The sequence below is a fragment of the Myotis lucifugus genome, unplaced genomic scaffold, assembly GCF_000147115.1.
Source record: "Myotis lucifugus unplaced genomic scaffold, Myoluc2.0 scaffold_31, whole genome shotgun sequence".
NCBI classification, from domain to species: Eukaryota; Metazoa; Chordata; class Mammalia; order Chiroptera; family Vespertilionidae; genus Myotis; species Myotis lucifugus.
In genome coordinates, this window is record NW_005871079.1 from 1883205 (window position 1) to 1894902 (window position 11698).

The 11698-nt window shown below is 43.5% G+C and overlaps 1 protein-coding gene across 8 annotated transcripts in view; it reads right to left on the reverse strand.

Annotated features, from left to right (window-relative positions):
- The window catches only part of TMEM2 (transmembrane protein 2), a 71840-nt gene that overhangs the window by 59519 nt on the left and 623 nt on the right, over positions 1 to 11698 (reverse strand). For 2 of the 8 annotated variants that reach the window (XM_023752357.1, XM_023752358.1), the window contains exon 1: positions 11066 to 11556. The exons of 1 other annotated variant lie outside the window; for it this stretch is intronic. The gene's annotated coding sequence lies outside the window, so the exon portion shown is untranslated. Of the gene's footprint in view, positions 1 to 11065; positions 11565 to 11698 lie in introns of those variants that run through there. 5 more of the 8 variants (XR_002828729.1, XM_006086801.3, XM_023752359.1 and 2 more) reach the window with 5 other exon arrangements.

Below are 11698 nucleotides of genomic sequence, written 5' to 3' on the forward strand. Positions count from 1 at the left end.
GTCCTCTGTTTAAAACTTATTAGATCATCTTGCTTTCTGCCTTATGTTTCAATTATGCATGTACCTGTCAATCTCCTACATTGGACTGTAAGCTTCTTAAGAGCAGGAATGTCTTACTTATCTTAGTCTTCTCACAGGGCCTTACACATAGTAGGTACTCAATAAATGCTTGTTGAACTTAGATCTCTAACTCTCTTACACACACACACACACACACACACACACACACTCATTGGAATTTCCCATCTAATCCTTCTTCAACATTTCTTAGAGGCTCTAAGAAATGTGTCTAACCTCTCTATATCAGTTGCTCCGATTTGGGAAAAATTTACTACTTCAAGCAAAAAGGCAACGGATTAATTTTTACAAAATCCCATCCTAGTTTACAATCTAGTGGGTAAAAGGTATTAACAACCCCAGACAGGATTTCTAAAGATAAAGAGCAGCAAGCTATCAAGACAAGCTCAACCTTTTGCAATATTTTGTAATAATTTAACACCACCATGAAGTGCAGTAGGCACACAGGAAGAAGAAAGTGTTCCATTCCACTTTATCGTTACGCTGACATCCAATAAATGTTATCATCAAAGGGAAAGTCTGGAAAGTCTTCTCAATAAGAGATAGCAGCAGTAACTCAACACTAATAAAGGTGCTTTAAAGAGCTAAGTTTTCATGTTCTTTCTAACTGCTGAGCTGCTAAAATAGAAGACAAATTCACTTCCATGCATGCTTAGCACTTACACACAGTGGGCGAGGGCATCTGCCCTGTAGGCAATGATACGCTCAGTCCCCCAAATCATCCAGCTCCTCCAACCCAACACACAGAGGGTCCCACTGCTCAGTGCCGTGCCATGCACACTGGCCCCACCATACTGAACACCTAACGAAAAGGCAATGATTTTGACAGTAACCTGTAGAATTACAGTTTGGATACTGTTTTAAGAATTATGTCCTTAAACAACAAGAAAGCCCACTGCATGGGAGAACATATGTGTCAATGATATTTCAGATAAGGGTTTAATCTCCAAAATTTACAGAGAATTCATACAACTTAACAAAAGGAAGATAAACAATCCAATCAAAAAATGGGCAAAGGACCTCAATAGACACTTTTCAAAAGAGGACATACAGAAGGCCAAGAGACATATAAAAACATGCTCAAAGTCACTAATCATCCTAGAGATGCAAATCAAAACGACAATGAGGTACCATCTCACACCTGTCAGAATGGCTATCATCAACAAATCAACAAACAACAAGTGCTGGCGAGGATGGGGAGAAAAAGGAACCCTGGTGCACTGCTGGTGGGAATGCAGACTCGTGCAGCCACTGTGGAAAACAGTATGGCGTTTCCTCAAAAAGGTAAAAATGGAACTCCCATTTGACCCAGTGATCCCACTTCTAGGAATATATCCCAAGAAACCAGAAACACCAATCAGAAAGGATATATGCACCCCTATGTTCATAGCAGCACAATTTACCATAGCTAAGATTTGGAAACAGCCTAAGTGCCCATCAGCAAATGAGTGGATTAAAAACCTGTGGTACTTCTACACAATGGAATACTATGCCGCTATAAAAAAGAAGGAACTTTTACCATTTGCAACAGCATGGATGGAACTGGAGAGCATTATGCTAAGCGAAATAAGCCAGTTGGAGAAAGATAAATACCACATGATCTCACTCATATGTGGGATATAATGATCAACATAATTTGATGAACAAGAATAGATCCAGAGGCAAATGGCAGGGGGCGTGGAGGAGTTAGACAGCAACCAAAGGACTTGTATGCATGCATATTAGCATAACCAATGGACACAGACGCTGGGAAGGTGGGGGCTTGCCAGGGGTGGGAATGGCTGGGGGGGGGGGAGGGTCAATCAGGGGAAAAGGAGATATATGTAAAACTTTAGACAATAAATAAATTTTTTTAAAAAGGGAAAAAAAGAATAATGTCCTTGATCAAAGAAGAAAAAAAAAAAACCTTGAGAGTATCAGCATCCTGACTATTATTACAAGCCTGGCTATTTTCATTCAAAAATATGTTCTCATAACAAGTGTAGGCAAGATTTAAAAAGAGCTTACATCAGTCAAATCATTGCCTGCACAGGAATCCAGCATAAATTGCAGGTCTAAACCTATAGCTATTTGGGAGAAAATAGACAGATGGGGGGCGGGGGGGGCGGGGGGGCGGGGGGGAGAGATTAAGTTCACTTTCATTCAGAGATGTGCTTGGTTTTGTGTAAGCACAGTCCCAAATCTCTAGATAGGACAGTGCCTTCGCACTGTTGCACAAGACACATTCTCCATTATTACCATGCATTCGTATTTATCTTAGCCCTTTTGTCTTTTTCTTTCAACTCTTAAAAATCAAGGTGAGTCACTATCACCTGCAACTAACTATCTGGCATGTCCCCAAGAAATAAGACACTTTGCACAGTTAGTTTACTTACTTTGATCCTGGCTCACTGTTACTAAGCTGGTCATACCCAGGCCAATGTTTAGAGCTAGAAGAGGTATGCACCAACCTTTCATTATAAGCCTCTCTCAATGAAGTGAAAGGATAAGGGACTGAGAAATTTTTAATTCCATTCCCCTACCTTCTTTCTCCACTTGGTGAATTTAGACATTTTTGATAACTGATATTTCCCAAAATTAAGCTACTATTATATACAAACACCAATATACTCCAGACTTCTGGCTTGGTATCATGTATTGTTTACATTATCTCCTCCTTCAAAAGGAAATTTTCCTTATATATACTAACTCTATTAGAATGTAATAGAGAGAGATCATGAGGAATATTTCAAACATAGAGTCCTAAAAACCCTACACTTACTAAAAAAATAAAAATAAAAATTGGGGGCCACTAAGCCTTTGAGCTGGAATAAGTATGTGAGTTGGAATAAGTATTATTTAAAATCAGAAGATATTAGTTTTCTCCTGCTTAGAAATTCACTTTTCAGCTAAGCTATATTGTACTCTTTGCTAGAAAACTATTGTCAAGATACAGTAAATCCCTGGAAAACAAAAATTAACTAAAAATACTAAGAGTTTGCTTATGTTGAAAACAACAAAACAAATGCTAATGGATCTGTATGTAAGGAATTCAGATTAGCAAATGAGTTAATCACAAAAGTAAATATATCCTCAGCAAATTATATTGAAACCTGTTAAAATATGGATACCTCAAAACAAAGTGTTTATTTATAATATCTAATGCCCAAAGTAAACCAAGCAAACACTTTCCTGTTTTTAAAGTTAAATACTTTGAGCTTTAAGAAATACTTTTAATTCATTTATTTCTCATTTATCCAAGGTACATGAGGCAGATGTCTGATTTTTCTGCCACCAAATAACTCATTAATCCTGTCTCTTTTTTTCAGATCTGCTAAGTATGTCCATGCAAAGCTATCTTGACCCTAAAGCCAAAATGGCTGATAGAGCAAAAAGGCAGGAGAACATTATCATGGGCAACACAAGAGAAGCAGGAGGGGAAACACAGATCGACAGACCAACAGGGTGACAATGTACAGAGAGGATGACCATGTAGAATATCTAACACTCTTTGCCCATTCCAAAAAAAAAAAATTAAATTAAAGTATGTAGGCGTCTGGGTAAAATAATTAAAGGATAAACAAACCTGGAGGAAGACTGTCAACTTGAAAAATTGGAGAAAGAAAAGGGTCCTGTTACCTACCTGTCTTTGTTTTTTACTTGGTTTACATTTTTCCCATGATTATTCCTCAGATTCCTTTTTCTCCCTAATTCTTTCCTTTGGAAAGCTGTTGTTTCCTCTTCTCCCTCCCAATGATCCTTAGACCATCCCCCCATGGGCCTTGCTCCCCACCGGCGGGGAGGACCTGCTGACAGTGACGGATGGCTGTGCAGAGGCACACACACAATGGCAGGCGCAGGCAAGCCAGCAGCCTTGCAGCTGGTCTTCCAAAGAAAGAACCCAAACCCCAGTCTGACCTGAGGGAGGCTGATTTAATTAAGGTCACAGCAAAGGGCAGAGCTGCCTGAGTGCTGAATTCTCTGCCAAGCGCCAGGGACAAAGCTTTAAAATACTTCTCAAGGAGAAAGATCCAAGACAGTTATGTTGGTAGAATGTTAAAAGGTAAGGAGGCGGGGTCGGGGGGGGGGGGGGAGAGGACAGAGATGTGTCTGATAATTAGGTACAGACGTACCAAAAGTTCATGATCCACTGAGACACAAACATCAAAATGCAGTGACAATCGGAAACTTTAATGAGTATGTTTTGACATGCCTTCCAGACTAAGAAATATTCCAGATGAATAACGAGATGTGCAGACTGAAGGGATCCAGAGCTACTCAATCCAGGATCAAAGCAAAGTTTCTATTCGTGGCAGGGCCAGGATCAGGACTCGAGGGTACTATTTCTCATATCTACGACACACCGCCTATTTTAAATATAACATTAACCACCAACGGTAAAGTCTTGCCAAAGGGAGAACACATTCAGGCTGGAGCATCTCCTATGAGACAAGGACTCTGCTAGATGATGGGGAGACCCTAATGGTCCAAAAAAAATGTGCATGATCTCTCCCTTCAAGGAGCTGGAAGGCCAGTGTTGATGGGGCAGGAGATGACCTGAGCAAATAATGACTATGCATGTTGGGGCAAAGGCACTGGGCTAGTGAGTCTAGAGGTAATCTCCAGCGTTTATTAAATCCCTACGAATGGAAGAGAGTTTAAAGTTTTAAGAGCCCTGGCAAACCTACCCAAATGTATATAATCAGACTGCTGCTGCTAATAGCTTCCTTACTTTGTGCGTGTGAACTGAAATCTACCACTGGACACTGCCACTAAAATGACACCAGACTGTCCAGTGATGACCAATGTGGGGGGAAACAACAACCTCATGAAGGCTGGCAGGCAGTCACCTGCAAATGAGCTCCAGGCCAAAATACAAAACAGTCCGTCAGAGTCCCTGTCCTTCTAGGGCAGTGATGGCGAACCTTTTGAGCTCGGCGTGTCAGCATTTTGAAAAACCCTAACTTAACTCTGGTGCCGTGTCACATATAGAAATTTTTTGATATTTGCAACCATAGTAAAACAAAGATTTATATTTTTGATATTTATTTTATATATTTAAATGCCATTTAACAAAGAAAAATCAACCAAAAAAAATGAGTTCGCGTGTCACCTCTCACACACGTGTCATAGGTTCGCCATCACTGTTCTAGGGCATGTGATTCTCACACTAAAGTGGTGGTTGGACTTTCCATGGCTGAACAGGAAGAGAATATGGTCAGCAGAACAGGCGAAGAGGGGCTGCGTGATGAGCTCAAATGCCACAAGCTTTAAGGTTAAAGCCACACTCAGACATGGTAACGAGGCAGATGGAAAAAGTTATCCATCAGCTAACCATACATTGTGAAGCCAGCCACATGGTAAGAACAGGGGTGTCTAAATCAGTATAGGCTCTTGGAAAAGCAGCAATGACATTAATCAAAAGAGGTCATTAACCAGGCTGAAAAGACGATTCCTCTCTCATTCGACCTTTTCAGCCAGCCCTTCATACACACCCAACTTCCTACCAGATTCTGTCTGTGAGCATGCAAAGGATGGCTGGGGAATGGCTATCATGAAACACCTATTAAACAATTAAAGCATCCTGGCCAGTTTTGCTCAGTGATTAAGAATCAGCCTGCAGACCAAGGGGTCACGGGTTCGATTCCTGGTAAAGGGCACATTCCTCGGTAGCAGGTTCCCCAGCGCCGATTGGAGCATGTGCGGGAGGTAACCAATCGATGTATTTCTCACGTTGATGGTTCTCTCTCTCTCTCTCTCTCTCTCTCTCTCTCTCTTTCTCTCTCATTCTCTCTCTCTCTCCCCCGCTCCTTCCTCCCTCTCCCCCCACCTCCTCCCTTCCTTCCACTCTCTCTAGAAATCAATGGAAAAAATATCCTCAGGTGAGGATTTTTAAAAAACACAATTAAAGCCACATCTTTTACATTAATGAAGTGCAGTATTTTTTAAATCCTCATAAAATTTATTTTTTATAGTGGTGGCACTGATGGTATTTAAAAACAATGTTCTGTGGTTGTGTTTTTTTAACCACAATAAGAAAACCAAACAATGACTCATTTTTCTCATTCCTTCTGAAACAGAAATCACCCATTTATCTTTGTGCTAAACTTAATCTTCACAATCCCTAAAAGGTTAATGATTCATTCCCAACCTCATTGAACGTAAAGAAACTGGCTATTCACTCTTCAGGAGAGCGAGTCACTATTAGTAGAGTCCATTGTGACAACAGAAAGTCTATAGTCTCCCAAGTACAAGCCAATAATTAGGCAAGAACCCCCAAATCAGTAGCAATTTCACTCTTCCGAGAAACTTGGTAATCCAACATGACCAGGACATCTCGTTTGTGGTGGATGTTCATATGTTTGAAGATACACATCAAACTCAGAGTTAACAAGGACAATACTTTTCGCAGTGGATCAATATAAATTGTTGGAAACAATGTTCCAATTGTAGCATTAAAGCCATCTATTAAAAACATATTAAAGCTAAGACCATCACAGCTCTCTGAAGCAAGCTTTTCATAATATAAAATTCCATCAAGTGTTGCCCAATTTTTACTTCTTATCCAAACTAAGAGAGAGCCCCGATAAAATAAATGTAAAATGTTTATCCACTTATTTTTATGTTTTAAAAACAAATGTCTTGTTAAAAAATCTGGTTAAAAGGCTAGTCTAATAATAACAATTTCGAAGCAGACTTGCCTATTAGATCAAAGGACTGATTCGTTGGGAGGCAGCAATTCTGTGTTTTAAGTCTTTACATAGCTTCCGAGACTGTTTCACATTTTTTAAAGAGACGTTTTAATAAAGATCCTCTGCCTCGTTCATCTTTGTATTGCTCACAGCAACCAGTACACTGCCTTGCACGTCTTAGGAATGCAATAAAATATTTGCTAAATATAGTTCGTGACAACCAACATTAAAGGCTTCCCAAAGCAAGTATAAGGAAAAAGAAAAGCACATGCAAACATATTGTTGTATGCTTTCACACTATGATTCATAACACAAATCTGAATAATGTCTCCAGGAACTTGTTTCTTTAAAAAAAAAAAGTGCACTTCTACAATATTTGAAATGTCTTTACTATTTACAGAATATGCAAGTAAAGCTAACATTATTTTTACGCTTAGTTTCTTGTTTGACAGAAATGTATTACAAGTAACATCACCCCATTACATGCACCTTATCATCTGTAAACTCTCCCAAACGAAAAAGAAGTTATAGTATCTGCCTGAAACTTGGGTGCAATGGGTTTCTAAGCTCAAATGCAAATTATTTCACCATTAAAATCACTAAACTGCTAACAAAACCTAACAGTAACAAGTTAGAGTATACTGGGGGGGGGGTGGAATGCTGACTAGAAATAGGGACAAAGGGGTTCTTGTCCCTGCTCAGCCATTAATTTACTATGTGACCTTACCTAATTAGTTAGCCTCTCTGGGTCTCAACTTCCTCGTTTTAGTATGACTTTTAGGGCCCTTTAAAACTACATGCTAAGATTCAGCATGTGTAGCACTGATCTGAAAACTGATTTACATTCATACTGCCCTCCCTGCACCCCCCAAAACAAGTCACATTTCACATGACAGTTTTAAATGTCTGAGTATGGGTTTCTCTCAATGGCCATTTAGTAAAATGTCAGATGAGCTTCAGTTCACTTCAAGGCAAGAATCAAGGCAAGTATACTAACGCGAGTAGTGCTGAAATATTCAAGTTTCACCGACAGCAGCTGCTGCTGAGAATAGCCTTTCTTTAACTGTGTAGCTGAAAATTATATCTCCTTACAAATAGAGAAAACTAGGGTGATTTTTAAAACTTATGTTTCAATTACAGTTGACATGCAATATCATATTGATTTCAGGTGTACAACACAGCGAGTAGATATTTACATACCTTATGAAGTGATCACCCCGGTAAGTCTACTACCCAGCTGGTAGGGGTGATTTTTATGGTCTCAACAATGCAAATGCATAGCTTTCTCTTCCTTTTATTCATTTACTTAGGATAGAGGAAAGCAGAAGGGCTAGCTTGCTTTGAGAGGCGGGGTGAAGACAGAACAGACCCAGACAAGACCCTCTCAATCGATGTACTAAACTAGACAGCCCATCCTTCCAATTAGTGCTCACAACCCAAACGCCATGAAAAGATTTCCAGTGTCTGGGATGCCTGAACAAGTGAGGAATGCCATGGAACAATAGCTAACCTCAAGTCTGAAGAATTGCACTATTCAGAACAAAACAGAAATCAGTGACTGAGATCCATTAGACTAAATTACAACTTTTTATATGTATAGCTTTAAAATGAACATATATTGAAAGTATATGTTTGATACCAAAAGACACTAGCTTGCATACACAGCATATTAAATCTAAGTTAAACCTCGAAGAATTCCACCGAGTACGTATTTTAAACTCATTTTACAGATGAAGAAGCAAAGTGTGAAGGATTAGGGGATTTGCCCAATAGCAAAGGGTTAGCAATTGTCAGAGCCTTGTTTTAAACTCAGTTCTGGTTTTCAGTCCTCCAATCTTTACATTTCAAAATGGTACTTTTGATAGAGTTTTCAGTCTCTACTATTTTGTCTGATTTAGGACATGTTATATTTCACTAAATTGCTATGCCCTCCTCCCCAAAAAAACTCTGGTCCTCCTTTGGGTTCTTACAGCATTCTGTGCATAAACACACGCTTACTGGGCCTTCTCATTGTTCATTTCCTTTTCTTCTTGGCTAGACTCATTTCTTCAACAGCAGAGATTGTCTTATCTTCTTATCTTCCTTTATAGATAGTGGCTCCCTGTGACCTCCCACGCTTCAACCACTCCATCTAACTCCCCCTCCCAAACAACAAGAACACTCCACAGAGCTGGTGGGCATTCAGTTTGCTTCCATAGGGCCTGACACACAATAGGTGATGAATAATTGTTAGTGAAATGGATGGTGGGTGGGAGGGTGGATGATGGACTACTCTATGTCACAGCACTTTACAAGGTACACATTTACATACAGCATCCCAGGTGAGTCTTACACTGTGAATTTCATAGTGATCATTTAAAAATCCTCTTTAGTGTAGTTCATCACATCATCATTCTCAATTTCAGACACTTGCCCAGAGGTACACAGCTAGTAACAGCCTTTCGATTTCAGTGTGGCCCACAACCACTTTACCCCCTTGCTTCTGTCTTCTATTTCCAAAGCAGCTGTTAGAGAACAGGCTGGACTTGGTCAGTTGCGACAAGAAAGAGGTGTTGTCCCATTCTGGTTTCCAGTTGTGAAACCTGAGACTCCTGAAAATCTGTGGGTTACAGGCTAGATCAAGAAGGGAGAGTCACTCCATTAGTTGTCACAAAGGAAATCATATAAGAAGTCACTGATTCCACTTCCTGTCCACACACACAGTGACCCATCCTCAACTTGCTGCTCAGGCACAGGCTGTTCCAGTAGAGCAGGTGATGACTCAGAATTCACTTCTCACCTCAATTTTCTGAGGCTATAAACACACATTCATCAGATAAAAAACATGCTGGGGGGTGCTGACTTGAAAGCCAGAAGACAGACTTCCCGGTTCCACTCCCACGCACTCTGACCTATCCTTTTGTGCAGATTCACAGAAAGCAGAGGGGACTGATTTTCACACCAAGCCCCAAAAGGTGCTGCCCAATGTTTGCCGAGCAGAGGAAGTGCTGCACTTTCTTCAGTTTGCCCAGAAATGCAAACTCGAAAGAGCCCTTTGACTAGCCAATCAAAGGCACACAACCGGAGTGTGATGCCCAGAACAACTTGGAAAACTGCAAGCTCCCTTCAAGGGTCAAGCAAACAGTAACAGCTCCTTTCTAGCCAACCAAAGAACCTTCGGGCTCAACATCTTAAATGTGTGTGTTTCTAACACAGCCATTTCCAACGGGCATGCCTGGCTGCCCTAAGGATTCAGGCCTCCCTCAGCTCAGGTGAAACCTTCCTCTCTATCCCTTCCTCACATTCTCTTCACTTTGTTCTCTGGGAAAAGCTCAGGAAGACAACATCTGCACATGCTCAGCACGTGCAATGATCATAATGCATTGTCACACTGAAGCAAGGAGAGTGAACACAGGCCAGTGAGTGGCTCCTATTCGGAATGAAAGTTCTTCAAGTTATTAGGCATTCTATTTCTTAAACCCTACTGCTGATGAAAGAGACATACAGTAAAGTCTGTTTTCCTAACCTCACGTGGAGAATTTAAGTGAAGGGGTTCTGCTCCACAGCGAGGTCTAGTGACACTTCAAACCCCAGCAGAGAGCATCCAGGGATGTCGGGCCCTACGCTGTACTGCAAGGGATGCAGCAACCAGCATTAACTGCAGCATTTTGGGGTCCTCACGATCCCCCCTCATTTGCCAAGTCCTCACAACTCGCCGTTGGAAAGCCAGGATTGGAGTCCTGCGCTGAGCTGCACGGATTTTAAAACCGCGCCTTACTTTCACTAACAGAAAGCGAGGTGGGGGCGGGGGCCCACCAACCGCGGGGAATAGTAAAGAGACAAAGATCACCCCAAAGGCAGACGCGCGCGCCCTGAAGCCAAGACTGTGCAACACGCATTCTATCCACCTTTCACTGCGGTCGGCTTCCTGTGGGGTTTATTCCCCCGGCCCAGACCTCTCCAGAAAGTTTGAGGCTGTTCACCAGACTTTCAAAGGTCCATTGTTTCCTTCCCCGTAAGACGTAATGAAAAGAGAGAGGCAGCGAACGAAATCACAGACCAAAGGTTCCCAAAGACCCTTTCTTACGGGGAGGATTTACTCCGGGGTATCTTGTTCCTCCCCATCCACAGAGGCGGAAAGGAGGCGCGCGGGGAGAGTGGGGAAAGGGTGCTGGGGGAAGGGGGAGGGGGTGTTTTCCATCTCAGCAGAAATGCCCACATGCCAACCCGCCGGGAGCAGGGAAGGTGCGGGGGACCGCAGTCCGCGCTCTCACAGTGGCCCCCAGGGGGCAGCAAGGGAGGCGGGGCGGGGGACGGGGGACCCCCTCTCCTCTTACCTTTCCCTCCCCCGCTTAGCGTCGGCTAATTCAGGTGCCTACACGGAGATCCAAAGAGACGGGGCCGAGTTCTGGGCGTCCCCGGGTCCGGCTCTCCTCTCCATGGCCAGGGAGCCCCCGAGCCCCAGCGCCTTCCGCCGCCGCCGCCGCTGCGTTTAGGCAACTGGCAGCCACAGCCTCGGCCCGAGGTGCAACTCTCCTCCCGGGAGTGACGCGCACTCCCCCCGCCTCCGCCGCCGCCTCCTCCAGCCCCGAGCCGCGGGCAGGGGGCCTCGGCTCGCTCTCTCCCGGAGCAGGCGCTCGACTTTCCGGGAGGAAGAGGAGGAGAATCGCGGCCGGGGCGGCGCGGGCCGGAGCGTCCCCGCGACAATGGAGAGGAGGCGGCCGCCGGGGGCAGAGCGGGTTCCCGGGAGTCGCGCTTGTCCCTAGTCGGCGGGCGCCGCGGCTCGCTAGGGTCGCGCTCTGCCTCCGCCGGCCAGACAAGCGCCCCGGCTCTCCAGGGCCCAGGGCTGCGGATTGGGCGGGCGAGCGGGCGGGCGGGCAGCGAGATGAGGGGAGGTGGGGGGAGAGGAGGAGCCTGCGGCCGGAGGAGGCGGTGGCTGCCCAGAGCTCCTCCCGCCACACCGGCTCCGC